The sequence below is a fragment of the Camellia sinensis genome, chromosome 1 (assembly GCF_055761805.1).
Source record: "Camellia sinensis isolate YWXY chromosome 1, ASM5576180v1, whole genome shotgun sequence".
Classification (NCBI taxonomy): domain Eukaryota; kingdom Viridiplantae; phylum Streptophyta; class Magnoliopsida; order Ericales; family Theaceae; genus Camellia; species Camellia sinensis.
Window position 1 is genome coordinate 39,695,676 of NC_138961.1, and position 16,674 is coordinate 39,712,349.

The window sequence follows — 16,674 nt, forward strand, 5'->3', positions numbered from 1 at the left end:
AACATTGGCCTTTCCCGGATGATAGTGCAACTCAAAATCATAATCCTCAATGAACTCCATCCATCTCCTTTGCCTCAAATTCAAGTCTCTTTGTGTAAACAGATACTTCAAACTCTTGTGGTCCGAGAACACCTCGAACCTCTCACCATAAAGGTAGTGCCTCCAAATTTTCAAGGCAAAGATCACTGCTGCCAACTCTAGGTCGTGTGTAGGGTAATTCTTCTCATGTATTTTCAACTAACATGAGCCATAAACTACCACTTTCCCTTCTTGCATCAACACACAACCCATACCTTCTCGTGAGGCATCACAATAAACTGCGTAACCCAACCCTCTCTCCGGAATAATCAAAATCGGAGCGGTGGTCAATCTAACCTTCAGCTCTTGGAACGACTTTTCACAAGTCTCACTCCACACAAACTTGACTCCCTTCCGAGTCAGCCTAGTCAACGGTGACGCTAACCTGGAGAAATCTTTCACAAACCGGCGATAGTACCCAGCTAATCCCAGAAAACTGCGGATCTCAAACACACTCTTAGGCTGTGCCCAATCTTGCACTGCCTCAATCTTGGATGTATCTACAGACACCCCTTCCCTGGAAACCACATGGCCTAACAACTTGACTTCTCCTAGCCAGAACTCACACTTCCCAAACTTGGCATACAGCCTATGGGCTCTAAGCAACTCAAGCACCACTCTCAAGTGTTCCTCGTGCTCCTCCTCTGAAGGCGAATAGATAAGGATGTCGTCCATGAAAACGACTACAAATCGATCTAAGAATTCCCGGAAGATCCGGTTCATTAAGTCCATAAAGACTGCCGGTGCATTGGTAAGCCCAAATGGCATCACCAGAAACTCATAATGGCCATACCGCGTACGGAATGCCGTCTTAGGAATATCCTCCTCCCTGACCCTCAACTGGTGGTAGCCCGATCTCAAGTCTATCTTAGAGAAACAACGGGAACCCTTCAACTGGTCAAACAAATCATCTATGCGGGGCATAGGGTACTTATTCTTGACCGTAGCCCGATTCAATTTCCGGTAGTATATACACAATCTCAAGGCACCACCTTTCTTTTTAGTAAAGAGGGCCGGTGCTCCCCACGGTGAAACACTAGGGCGAACAAAGCCCTTATCTAGCAATTCCTAGAGCTGAACTTTCAACTTAATCAACTCTGCTGGAGCAAAACGGTAAGGTGCCATAGAAATCGACGCCGTGCCGGGCATTAGATCAATAGAGAACTCTATCTCTCGGTGAGGTGGCAAACTAACAAGGTCTTCGGGAAAGACATCCGAATACTCACAAACCACCCTCGGCAATACAACCTGGGTTTCATCACCCTCACCACTCTCAAAGCTAGCAAGTAGACCACTAAGCTCACTTCACCCTCGCGAATCATATCCCGGTGGAAAAACACTACCAACCCGGTCTCCCAAGAAATGGAACCACTCCCTGCTCAAGGTACATAACGTGACCCTCTGGCGGTAGCAATCGATAACAGCCCGGTATGACGATAGCCAGTCCATACCCAAAATAACATCAAAGCCCTTCATGGGCATGACAACAAACGGAAAAGGAAGCCTATGGTCAGCGACCTCTATATCACAACCTCTAACACCTTGTTTCAAGATCAGTTCACCCCCAAGAGGTGACACTACACAAATAGGAGATGCTAACTGTGCTAACTCCAATTCCAAATCAGATGCAAATGCAGCAGATACAAAAGAATGAGATGCACCCGTGTCAATCAACACACTAGCAACCGAGTTGCAAAACAGAAAAGTACCTCTCACTACCGATGGAGCCGGTACTAAATCCTGCGCGGTAACAGCATACACGCGCCCTGTAGGCCCATGATCTACCTGCTCACCTCTAGGAGCATACGACTGCTGCACTGACTGGGACGACGAAGCCCCCAGATTGGCCCTCGAGGCCTGTGCAGACTGAGCTGGCTGAAAACTCTGCATCTGCCTGGAGCCAGACGCTCCCGAAGTGGCACTCAACTGCGGGCAAAACCTCTTCAGGTGCCCAGGCTGACCACACTGATAACAAGACAAGGTCTGCCCCCTGCCCAAACTCTGACTCTGCGGTCTAGCTGAGGAAGAAGCAGATCTCTGACCCCCACCCTTCTGCGGGCAAATTGAAACCTTGTGACCTAGCTGGCCACACTTGTAACAAGCAAACTCCCCCTGATTGCCTCTCCCCGAGCCTGCACTCGGCACTGGAAAGGTCGATCTAGAAACTACACCCTGAGGCTGCTGAGGGTTATAACCCCTCTGTCTCTTGCCATCACCCTGGCCATCCTGACCCCTCTTGGAGCCCCTCTGCTCTTCCTCCTTTTCCTGCATCATAATTTCCATATGAGCAGCAGCATCTACCAGGTGTCTATACTCTCGAATGTAAGACCCACCAACTCTCAACTTGAGGCCCCGCCTCAACTTCCGCTCAAACTCATAGCAACGGCGTTCCTCAGACGCCACCAGTTCAGGTGCAAACTTGGACAGACTGGTAAAAGTAGCCTCAAACTCGGCCACTAACAAGCCCTGCTGTTTAAGCCGGCTAAACTGATCCCTCAGCTTCTCTTTAGCTGCTGCAGACAAAAACCTCTCCTGAAAAGCATTCACAAACGCCTCCCAAGTACCACCAACACGAGCCTTCTCGTATTTCCACCATTGACCCGCATCTCCCTTCAGCTAGAAGGATGCCAAGGTCACTTTCAGTGCTCCGTCCTCGATGCCAAGCATCTCGAACGTCTTACTCATTTGCTCTGGCCACTCATCAGCCTTCAGTGGCTCCTTCGGATCCCCGATAAACTCATCCGGATTAGACCAGAAAAACTCCCTCTTCAAGAAAGAAGGCCCTGCCTCAGCTGCCTGGTTCCCAACTCTAAGAATACTCAAAGCTCCTGCTATCTCTCTGGCCAAGGCACCCATGGCCTGCTGACTCGCTGGCTCAGCCACATTGGCCTGGCCAACTCCCTCCTGCACTGCCGAAATCCCATCCGATAAAGGTACTTCCTGCCTCGCAGGTCTACCACGCCTAGCACCTCTTCCTCGTCCTGACATCCTAATAAAGGTAGCACCGAACGTTAGCACATTCATAAATGTGCCGAAACTAAACACTCATGTCCTAATGCATGGACAACTGTAATTCACTCCACGTAAGCACATAAACACATAAGCACTTACGAATTTCATTTCCGGATAATGATAGTCCCGAGGCGTTACTAGAATTCCGGTTAGAAACGGCATTGATCAAGTGCCTTTCCAACAAGACTCACAGAAACCCAAGGATCCAATCAACATCCTAGAAACTAAATCCCATACCCAAATAAACACATAAGCATGCTATCAATTAAACACATAGCATATGACACTACATCTAAGTCTCTATCAAGCGAGACAAACCCATTGTGATACTAATCACTTCCCACGTACCCAAAGTATTCGAACCCGGTATGCTCTGATACCAAGTTGTAACGCCCTCGAAATAATAACATTAAACCCATCAAATAAAACATTCATTGACATACGAAATATCCACATTCTTCTATTCATCAGAGTTTCATTACAAAAGTATTACATGTTAACAACAAATGCAAAATGCCCTAGTGGCTTACAGCTTTCCAAGTTAACACTTGGTTACAACAAAAGAGTGCTAACTCATCTACACATTAAGCCCTTGGCTTGAAATTACATGTAATACATCAAAAAGGAACTTAAACAACAAAAGTCTGCCCGTCTCTAGCCTCCCAAGCTATGACCTTGGAGGCGGCATGCTACCTGTACCTGAAAATGATATTCCCATATAGGGTAAGCCATAGCCCAGTAGAAATACACTAAACTAACCATGAACAATGACTAAAAAATTAGCAATTGATAGATGGCCAACACTGATACATCCACATAAATCACACTTTATGTCATACGACTTATGAGTTAACGTTACTTTTCATTTTCCCTTTTTCAACAGATAAGCATATTAGCTCTATCATCATCTCAACAGATATGTATAAAACTATATCCCACATTCACAGATAAGCATATAAGCTATATCCATATTCTCAACAGATATATATAACAACTATATCCCACGTTCACAGATAAGCATATAAGCTGTATCTACACTTCACAAAGATAAGCATATGAGCTATATCTTCATTTCTCTAGACAAGCATATGAGCTGTATCTACGGAGTTTATCCCCTATCTTCTCCCAATACTATCCGGTTTAGAGGTACATCCCTCATCTTCCCCTAAACTGCGGAGTACATCCCCCATCTCCTCCTCTACACATAATGTATACAAACACATAGGTTCTATATACAATCATTCAATACATACCGTTAATGTATTCTATCAACCGTCAAATTTCATGACACATTCCATTGATTAGTTTTCATTTGCCTAATCATCATGCATTGTCTACAACAATCACGACTATCTTCCACCGACAGCCCAAAGCAGTTATTTCTAAACAGAAAATAAATGCACAAATGGATATTCAATCAACATTTCAATTCGGTGAGTGATAAATAATTCAACTACACCCTTTTTTCCCATGCATTCCCAATCTCAACAATTCCATTTCATTTCCTCATTTCTCACAATTAATTATCCCAATTAATCAAACAATGTAATTAGGTCATTTTCCATAATTAACATTAAAACCCTTAAGGTCCCATTTTCATCAATGATTCAACATTTATTCCCTTTCTCTATGCCAAACATGCATCTAGGTTTATTATAAATAAAACCCCAACTTTTGTAAAATTACACAAAAGCCCCAAACTTTCACAAAATTACCAAACCAACCCCAACATCTCAAAGTACTAAAATTTAAAGACAAAATCCATAGAGAGGAGTAGGATATCCCTACCTCAAACCCGGAGCCCCAAGGGAGAAGATGACAAAACCCAACGTGCTCCAAATCCCAAAATTTTCAGATTAAAATGTAACCCTCGACGATCAACAACCTTTTTGTAAAGGCCAAAGATGAGCAAATCACTCCTACTAGATCAAAACCTAGCGAGAAGGTAGAGTTCTAGAGTGAGATGCTCAACAATGGTGTTTTTGGAAAAGTAGGAGAGAGAAGAGAAAGTGAAAAAGTGATTTGAAAAGTCAAAACTCGGAACTTAAACCCAGTCGCCCCGCTCGAGCGTCCAAACCCCCGCTCAAGCGGCACTCACAGACTCTCACTCGAGTGGCTAAACTCCCGCTCGAGCGCCGGATGCACTCTCCCAGCATCTCGACACAACAGGTCCCCGCTCGAGCGCTCGAAGCCCCGCTCGAGCGTCAATCACAATCTCCCGCTCGAGCGTCCAACACCCCGCTCAAGCGTCCAACACTGCACAGGAAATACTGGATGGGTGTATTCCCCGCTCGAGCGTCAAAAACCCTGCTCGAGCGGACAGACCAAAATCTGGGCAACTAGTTTTGGTTTCTAAACTCAACCAACACATCCTATAACTCAAATACAAGGTAAGAAAGGATGTAAACGAGATAATAATCAACTACCAACATCCACGGACACATGTCCGGATCACTATACAGCAAGGGTAAATCCGGGATCGCTATAAAATAGGGAACTAGAAAATAAGCTCATGTATTCATGGGCTTGTGATGCTATTTCTTGACAATTTGTTATGCATTTCTGTTATATTTCTCATGTACATAAAGCACTTTCTAGTCAATAAAATATTAGGTCATTTGGCAGCTCATTTATGTTCTTATATGTTCTTATATGTTCTTATTTTGTTATTGTCCTTGTAAAAATAACAACAAAACACACCCCAGCCCTTCTACCTTATTCGGGCAAATCAAAAAGGGGTAAATTCGGTTAACATAGCGGCATTGTATTATTAACCTATATTTTACAGTAGGATATTGCTACTTTAACCTACAGTACTGTTATCTATCAAATTTTTCGAGCAAGATCCTCTCCTTGGCTTCCTTCTTGGTAGGCCATTGGGCTCACTTTGGGGCTCAATTTTGATGATCTGAACCATTCACATTTTAAGATTTGTCATGTATATCATAATTGTAAAAAATTAAGTCGATTGGATATCGAAAACCACGTGAACTAAAAGTTTTATTAAACAATAAAACTGTTTATTATTTTTTTTTAATAAACGATTTTTAGTTCTTCCGATATCCAATCAACTTGATTTTTTACAAGTATGATATATATGAAAAAATTTTAAATGTGAACAGTTCGGATTATCGAAATTAGGCCCAAAAGTGGGTTCAATGACCCACCAAGTAGGGAGCGAAAGAGAGAATCCAAGGAGAGGATCCTTGCTCGAATTTTCCCCCTCCCTAATACTCGAATGAGGTGGCTTGGGGAGTGTTTGCCCCAGTCTCCCAGAAGTGTGTGTGTTTCATGCTCCCTTAAATCAGAAACACAATCATCAGTCTCTCTCTCAAACGACACAGTTGCTCCCTCGCTCACCGATGCCCATTGACGAATCACCAAAAAACCAGATTTCACTTTCTTTATCCTCTTGATTTGAATCTCTTCTTCTTAGAGAATTTCTGATGATTGTTGATGAATAAATTGACGAGAGAGGTCAAAAAGTTCTTGGGTCTCACCACCAACGATCACCACAAACTGCCACCAACCAACACCATCAATGAACCAACCACACTTAGGTCTCAACGTCACACTTGGGTTTCAGAAATTAGAATGAAGAGGAAATTGTGAGTTTTCAATCTTCTCTTGACAATTATTCACATGGGTCTATGTGCTTGTATATGCTCATACAAGCATATATGTATATATTGTTGGAACAATTCATCTTGAATTCTTCAGTTGGTAGTTTTCGGGTCTTCAAAACTTGGCGATGAACTTGTCTATATAGAACAGAAATTTGATGTTTCAAGTTACGTTGCTCAATCGTTTTCCTAAAGACAATATTTGCACCCACAAAAAGGTGTGCAGGGGGTTACAGCAAATTTGCCTCAAGGATACAATGAAGCATGATCTAAACATCAAGTCTATCGGCGTCTGCACTAACGACAATATATCAGAATACTCTTGATATAATCAAGAAAACCAAGACACTGATAATGAAATCTGCAGAACTTGATTACCAGTAAGAAAAACAGAAATTGCTTAAAGAAACTCTTGATCGAAAGCTCAAAATCAAGAAGGAGTGAGAGAGAGATAATTACAGGAATGATTCTAAATTTTATGGATGGAATGAAATGGTTGATTTCCCAACCTATTTATAGGCTTTGATGCACTTGATCGAATGGTCATGTCCCTTGATCGCATCCGATCAGATCTGACCGTTGGATTGATGACCTATGGTGCAGATCATTCTCACACCGAATAGATGTCTTAACTAATCACACCCAATCACGATCGGCTGCCATCTCATCTGTACGGTCGCGCGTATCTCTAATCAACGGCTATGAACAAATCATTCCAAATTAGACATACAACTGTTTGATCGGTTGGTTGACTCACCGCCAACGAACGCCACACCACTACCACGTGGAGCTGACTGTATTCCACGTTACCCATGCCACGTTGGATCTACGTCATCACTCTAACCTGTCTGATGAAAATAGGAAAGCGCCCTCATGGCGCCTTGTGCAGGTGCGTAGTGCAAAGTGCGCTATTAAACACCACACAGCCCACGCCATGCGCACGTGCATGTGCGGATAGTACTCCATCCTTACGATGTGAGTGCATGTACACTAACATTCATCCCACAATACCATATTCAATGGAATGTTTCATGTAACACTTTATTAAGTGCTCCATGTTTTCCTCTCTTTTCGATGTGGGACAAAGCCCCAAGCTTATTTCATGCTTTCCAAAGAAAAACATGGAAGGTTTTGAAAACACCCAAAAATAAACTATAAATTTAAAAACCCATTTTGAAAATTTCCCAACATATATGTATAATTTATATAAGTTATCTGAAAAACATGTTCCCAGGAAGAGGCTGCTCTGATTTTGATTCTTGCACTGAGTTACCAAAACAATTAATACAATATTGCAAACCCAATAAGCCCTTTTTGTAATAATTGTTTTGTTAATGCTTGTTAGAACTTATTTGTCTTTGAATAATTTTTCTAAACAACAGACCGATGAGAGAGAGCATGTTTGCATTTGTGAAACTGAAAAGGATATAATGAATTTAAATTCCAATTTTGTGAATGTAAAAGTCAAAATAAATTATTCATTTTGATCCTGTACTTTAGCATGTTGAAGTTGAAGTTGAATTGCATGAGTCTCAAGACATCAAAGAGTAATTCGAATTGCATGTTGAAGTTGAAGAAAACCATGAGGAATGTACAAGTTTGTTGTTTAAGAGAGGGAGAGGAGAGAGAATTTTTAGAAAGATAACTCATGGGATTGGACTATTAATCCGGAGGGATTAATAGTCCGTTGTTTGGTATGGATTTTTTGGTCCGGATTAATAATCCCTCCGGACTATTAATCTGGAATTCACTGGCTTATTATATCCCTGGGGGGGCTGGGACAGAATCTATGGGATAATGTATCCCATGGGATTGGCTAGCTTTATTACATCTTTGATCCTCTCATCTTTCTTTTAGCTTTTCCCATTTTGCTTTCACTGCAGCAGATTCATTTCACTGTAGGAGCAAGAGCTTCATTTCATCTTGAATCTTCAATCTGTTGAACCTTTGCATCCTATCTTCATTCAGGTTTGAAACTCATTCTATTTATTTTTTGCTGAGCTTCATTCTATTAAATTTCAGCAACTTCATGCTATTTATTTTCAGCAGATTTTTTCCAAATTTTTTCCAGATTTTTCGATCTTTTAGTTATTCCAGATTTTTTTTTTCCAGATCTATAAACTTTAGCTTTGTTGGTTGATTTCTTTGTTTTATTGATTTATGTATCTTTACCTTGGATCTATGTAGATGGCAAGTATACAAAAGAGAAATCCATCCAGTTTAGATCTATAACATTTCATCTTTTTTTTTGCTTTGTTTTTTGTTTATACAAAGAAAATCCATGCTCTGTTTTTTCCAAATCCATGCTCTATTTTTTCCCACATTTGATGTGCAGCAGCACCATCCATTCTTTTCTACAAATTTCACATGCTAAACAAATCTAGCATGAGTCCAAGTACAGTGAGAATTAGTGGGTTGGGATTGGTTGATTCTTTGCACAAATCTAAGCTTGAGTCCAAGTTTAGCTTAAAAATTTTTTTTTTAATAATAATTTTTGTTATGGAACGGATTGTCCAAATTCAAATATAAAAAAAATTATATTTGATTTTTATTAGGCTCTTTTTCTTTTTCCCTAAAAGTAAAATTTTACTCTATATGAAAGTAAAACTTTACTCTGTATGAAAGTAAAATTTTACTCTGTATAAAAGTAAAATTTTACATTCTGAAACTAAAAGTAAAATTTTACTCTGTATGAAAGTAAAATTTTACTCTGTATGAAAGTAAAATTTTACATTCTGAAACTAAAAGTAAAATTTTACTCTGTATGAAAGTAAAACTTTACTCTGTATGAAAGTAAAATTTTACTCTGTATAAAAGTAAAATTTTACATTCTGAAACTAAAAGTAAAATTTTACTCTGTATGAAAGTAAAATTTTACTCTGTATGAAAGTAAAATTTTACACTCTGAAACTAAAAGTAAAATTTTACTTAGTATAAAAGTAAAATTTTACTCTGGTTCTGTCAAATGAAAAAAACAGAGCAATAGAACCAGAGTAAAATTTTACTCTGGTTTTGTCAAATGAAATTAGATAAAAAAAACAACAAAAATAAATAAAAAGCAAACAAACAAACAAAAACAAAACAAATTAATCAACAAATCAACATATCCAATTGAGAAGAAAAACTTCTAAAACTCGATCAACAATTGAAATTGAATATATTGCCTTTATGGTGCTTATAATTGACTAATTGAAATTGAAATTGAAATTGTATACATTTTATGGTGTTTAATTGAAATTGTATATATTGCCTTTCTATGGCTGGCTTTGTATTGTGTTTCCAGATTTCTGGTTATGACAAAGCAAAAAAATTCTGATAATAACATAACAAAGCAATATATAGGTTGATTTTTTTATGTAAGGGTGTTCACAAATTGTGTTTTTAGATTTTTTTGCTTTGAGGTTATCATTTGATTTTTTATGATAATGAAATTGTGATTTTTTATATCAAGGATTGTGATATATATTCTTTTTATACAAAAATCTAGCTACACTAAAAATCTAGCTAGATGTTTAGTTGAACACTTGAAAAAATTGGAATGACAAGGTAGAATTAGCCATGAAGTCAATAAAATCTGTGACGCATGAAGTCAAGAACTTTGTCATATTGTTATCACAATTGCTACCTTGTCTTGATCTACTAGAATTACGCATGAAGTCAAAAAAATTTAATACTTGGTGCATTCATGGTATTAATTATACTTAATAAAGTAAAAAAAAAAATTAAACATCTCAATTACAAATTAAAATAAATTTATGTAATATTTATTAATATTCTATTTATTTAATATTTTAAAAGTTATAGTAAACAAATTAAATAAAATTTATAATTTAGATTTAATATTCTTATTATTTAGTAAATAATTCAAAAGGGCAAAATAGTCTTTTGAACATTTATCCTTCTCCATAATATCCCAAACAAACATGGGATTCAATAGAATAGTCCAATCTAGACCTCTAATAAGATACAAATCTAGTCCAGGGACAATGTATCTCAGGACTAACAGTCCGATGGATTACAATCCCTCCTTATCCAGTCCGTCCAAACAAACGCACCCTAACATTCATCCCATAATACCATATTCAATGGAATATTTCATGTAACACTTTATTAAGTGCTCCATGTTTTCCTCTATTTTCGATGTGGGACAAAGCTCCAAGCTTATTTCATGCTTTCCAAAGAAAAACATGGAAGGTTTTGAAAACACCCAAAAATAAACTATAAATTTAAAAACCCATTTTGAAAATTTCCCAACATATATGTATAATTTATATAAGTTATCTGAAAAACATGTTCCCAGGAAGAGGCTGCTCTGATTTTGATTCTTGCACTGAGTTACCAAAACAATTAATACAATATTGCAAACCCAATAAGCCCTTTTTGTAATAATTGTTTTGTTAATGCTTGTTAGAACTTATTTGTCTTTGAATAATTTTTCTAAACAACAGACCGATGAGAGAGAGCATGTTTGCATTTGTGAAACTGAAAAGGGTATAATAAATTTAAATCCCAATTTTGTGAATGTGAAAGTCAAAATAAATTATTCATTTTGATCCTGTACTTTAGCATGTTGAAGTTGAAGTTGAATTGCATGAGTCTCAAGACATCAAAGAGTAATTCGAATTGCATGTTGAAGTTGAAGAAAACCATGAGTAATGTACAAGTTTGTTGTTTAAGAGAGGCAGAGGAGAGAGAATTTTTAGAAAGAATGTGTGGGTTTGTTATTTGAGAGAAAGAGCAAGGACAAAGAGAGAGAGAGAGAGAGGGAGAGAGAGGACTCGTTTGAGAGACAAACGCGCGAGTCCTTTTTGTGTTGGGAGGGTGCCATGTCTTTCGAGCCTTTTGAAGGGAGGATTTTGTGTGGACAAATTATTTTCCTAGTAAATAACGAATGTTATTTAAATGAGAATGGCTTCCCTCTAGTCCAATTGCGGGTTGGAGGGTATTGTTGGGCCTATAGGGGCCTACCACGGGTCCCGTTTCGATAATCCAAACTGTTCAATTTGTAAAATTCGTTGAGTACTATATGTTTGTAAAAAATTACGTTGATCGGATATCGATAGTTATGTGATCAAATTAGTTTTGTATAAAAAAATAGACGGTGAAAAATAAACGGCTTACAAAAATTTGATTTGATCACATAGCTATCGATATCCGATTAACGTGATTTGGCACAAGCATATAGTACTCGACGAGTTCTACACATTGAACGGTTCGGATTATCAAAACGGGACCCGTGATGGGCCCCTACGGGCCCAACAAAACCCTCTAGTCTGATCATAGACCGGAGGGAAGCCATTCCGTATTTAATTTACTTGTAATTTTTTTGGTAATGGTTAAAATAAATTATGTAGTTTAGCAAGTTTTTTGATTCCTGGATAAAAATAATATAAGAACGAATTTTATTTATTTATTTTCAGACTAAACCTACGCTATTTTTTAATTTTTTTTAAGATCCCTGATATTAAAATTGTATAAGATAAATGACATATAATATTTTCATATTAAGTGGGGTTCATCAACATTTTCACAGAAAAAATTCGACGTAGAAAAATTTCATCTTGACACAGAAAAATTTCAATTTTCATATCTTAACTAATAAAAAATATATATATTGAACCTCTCCTATTACCCAAAATTAAAGAGAGATATTTCACTAATATTCTTTTTTTTTTAATTATTATTAAGAAATAAGTTGTGTTCTTTACTTTTTAGTATATGGCAACTGACAAAATAATTTTTTGATTTGTTAGACAAAAATAAACTAATTTGGAGTTTCTCCAAGTGCATGATCAAAAGCTTCCCCTCCCCCCCCCCCCCCCAAAAAAAAAAAAAAAATTTAATGGCTAGTTAAACCTTGTGCTATATTCTATTGTTGAACTTTGTATTAAATTCGACACAAGATTTAGCTATAGCTAAAATTTGACAAATTTTATTTTTAATTTCTACATCTCTTATAATAAGACCCACATATAATATTTTTTGAGAAAAATAGAAAAATAACATTTGCACAATTGAAATATTACTAAAATACTAACATATTAAAAATAAAAACAATAAAAACTCAAAAATTATTTGTGAAAACTTCGAAACAAAAAATGTGTATTTTCACTCATTCATAATTTTTGTTTATAAAAAATGACTCTTTAGTTGGTGTCGATATTTCACTCCAAAAGAAAAAAAAAATGGTAAATGTGCAACTTTCTCTCTAGTATTTTTATGAACAATTGAAGTTACTTTTTTTAAATCATATAATTCAATATCGTTATCAATTTACTAATTTCATACAGGAATAACAACCAAAAGGTGCTTTGCAATTATTAACCGACCATATACAATCAAGCAAAAAAACAAAAAAATATGATTGTTATTTTCTCTAGAACGGAAAATTATTTAATATTTTTTTGAATATTACGTGTTTGTACTCCTTAATTAATTATTATTTAATATGTCCTCTTATATTTCTTAATCACTCAACACAATACCTCACCTATTTATATTCTTCACAAATCATAATATTATAGAAAATTACGTGTCCATATTCCGAAATTACTGAATAATTACTCGTGGGAGAAATGTGAAAAAAATAAGCAAAGGACTTTGGCCATATTTTATAATAACTTTTTAATTTTTTAAAAAAATATTAAAATTATTAATGTTAGAAAATATGTATAAAACGCATTAAAATATGTAAAAATATATTGAGATTATAAATATTTTGATACTATTTTTATTGAAAACTTTTAAGGTGGCCGTTAGTAAGACTAACAAAAAATTATCTTTTGATGGTATCATTCGCTTAAAAACTGTTGACAAACTATACCTATCTACGCGCTCTCTCTCCCTCTCTTCTATTTAAGTGACTTTTTTTTCTTCTTCTCCTTCTATTAATTTTGAGAGTAATTAATTTTTTTCCCCTAATTCTAAATATATGGATGATAAGATTAATTTTCATACTGTCAAACTCCATTTTCAATGAATAAATTATTATTATTTTTTTTTTAAAAAGCATGGCAAAACTGTTGCCAAAAACCGTTGCCAAAAAAGGATTGTGCCAATTTTGAGGGGTTTTTCCCATATTAGGCCAATTTACTATTTTAATTTTCAAATTAGGTCTAGTTTGGACGGAATTTTCAAACTAGGCTAAAACGCTATTACAAATCACGCTTTCACTATTTGGAGCTGAAAATTTGATGAATAGTGAAAGCGCTATTGCAACCTACGCTTTTAATTAAGAAAGCGTAGTTACAAATTACGTTTTTAAGGTAAATTTGTTTCTGAAGAAAACGTGGTTCCAAACCACGCTTTCACTGTGCATATATTTTCTGAAGAAAACGTGGTTCTAAACCACGCTTTCACTGTGCTGTGAAGAAAGCGTTGTTAGAAACCACGCTTTCAACACTGCCCCAAACACACAAACACTACTCTCTCTCTCTCTCTCTCACAGACACAAATACAAACAAATACAAACATGACTCACACACACTCACACTCAATATATATACAAATTTTATTTCATAAAATTGAAATTAATATTAAATATATATAATAATTTATAATAGCAAATAATAATCAACTATATAAAATGATTACTTTTTTATTTTAATTTTTAATTTTTTTTATTTTACTGTTTAGGGATAAAATTTATTTTTTTTATTTTAGGGTTTAAGGTTTAATTCTTAAAATTTATTTTTTTATTTTAGGGTTTAGGATTTATAAAAAAAATAAATTTTAAGAATTAAACTATAAATTCTAAACTCTAAACCCTAAACCCTAAAATAAAAATAAATAAATTTTAAGAATTAAACCCTAAACCCTAAAATAAAAATAAATAAATTTTATCCCTAAACACTAAGGTAGCGTTTGGTAATATTTACGTTTTTGGTTTATGTTTATAAAAATTTTATAAACTAGTTTCTATTTATTTTTAGAAAAACATAAATTACAAACGTATTTGGTTTGAACAAAATGTTAAAAAAAAATTTAAAACATAAACTAAAAAATATGTTTGTTCAAGCCTAAAATATTTATATTTATATTTATTATTTATGACAATGGGATCACAAATATTATAAATGAAAAAAAAAATTAATTAAAAAAAATATTTGAAAAAAATTTAATTGAAAAAAAAATTATTTTTCAAAAAAAATTGAAAACTGAAAACGTAAACTTATTTTTTGAGTTTATGTTTTTTTCTCAAATTTATAAACTGAGACAACCATTTATAAACCAACGATTTTTCCAAAAAAAAAATTCAATAATTTTTACAAACCACGTTTTTTCCAATTAATTTTTTTTCAAATATTTTTTTTAATTAATTTTTTTTTCAATTATAATATGTGTGATCCCATTGTCATAAATAATAAATATAAATATAAATATTTTAGGCTTGAACAAACATATTTTTTAGTTTATGTTTTAAATTTTTTTAAACATTTTGTTCAAACCAAACACGTTTGTAATTTATATTTTTCTAAAAATAAACAGAAATCAGTTTATAAAATTTTTATAAACATAAACAAAAAACGTAAATGTTACCAAATGCTACCTTAGTGTTTAGGGATAAAATTTTTATTTTTTTTTATTTTAGGATTTAGGGTTTAATTCTTAAAATTTATTTATTTTTATTTTAGGGTTTAGGATTTAGAGTTTAGAATTTATAGTTTAATTCTTAAAATTTATTTTTTTTATAAATCCTAAACCCTAAAATAAAAAAAAATAAATTTTAAGAATTAAACCTTAAACCCTAAAATAAAAATAAATAAATTTTATCCCTAAACAGTAAAATAAAAAAAATAAGAATTAAAATAAAAAAGTAATCATTTTATATAGTTGATTATTATTTGTTATTATAAATTATTATATATATTTAATATTGATTTCAATTTTATGAAATAAAATTTATATATATATTAAAATTTATATATATATTGAGTGTGAGTGTGAGTGTGAGTGTGTGTGTGAGTCATGTTTGTGTTTGTTTGTATTTGTGTCTCTGAGAGAGAGAGAGAGAGAGAGAGAGAGAGAGAGAGAGAGAGAGAGAGAGAGAGAGAGAGAGAGAGAGAGAGAGAGAGAGAGAGAGAGAGAGAGAGAGAGAGAGAGAGAGAGAGAGAGAGAGAGAGAGAGAGAGAGAGAGTGTGTGTTTGTGAGTGTAGTGTTTGTGTGTTTGGGGCAGTGTTGAAAGTATGGTTTCTAACCACGCTTTCTTTACAACATAGTGAAAGCGTGGTTTGGAACCACGTTTTCTTTAGAAAATATATGTACAGTGAAAACATGGTTTGGAACCACGTTTTCTTAAAAAAACAAGCTTACCTTAAAAGCGTGGTTTGTAATCACGTTTTCTTAATTAAAAGCGTGGTTTGTAATAGCGCTTTCACTATTCATCAAATTTTCAGCTCCAAACAGTAAAAGCGTAAATTATAATAGCGCTTTAGTCTAGTTTAAAAATTTCGTCTAAACTAGATCTAATTTGAGAAATAAGTTACTAATTTAGTTTAATTTAAGAAAAGCCCCCAATTTTGACATGGCAAAACTGTTGCCAAAGATAGCTCAATAACGTGTCAGCTTTAGAAGGTTTGGATGAAGGGATTTTTAAGCTGTCAATTCTGACAGTTGAGATGCCACGTCACAATTGATACTTGAGGTGAGTTGCTTTCCATGCTCTCTCTCTCTCTCTTACTTTTGTATATTTTTTTCAATTTTAAATATGAATAATGCTTGAGAGCTCGAAAATGAGCCTCCCTAATGCCCAAAACGACGTCGTTTTGGGTATTAGGCTTTTTTTTTTTTTCCTGCCATTTTCGTTCGACCTGCAGGGGAGGGGGAGAAGAGGGAGAGGGAGAGAAAGAGGAGAGGGAGAGGGAGAGAAAGAGGTCGTCGTCGCCGTCGTCTCCGATCCGTCGTAGAACCATCGCCGATCGCCGCGCCTCTGCCTCCGTCGCCGATCGCCATGCCTCTGCTC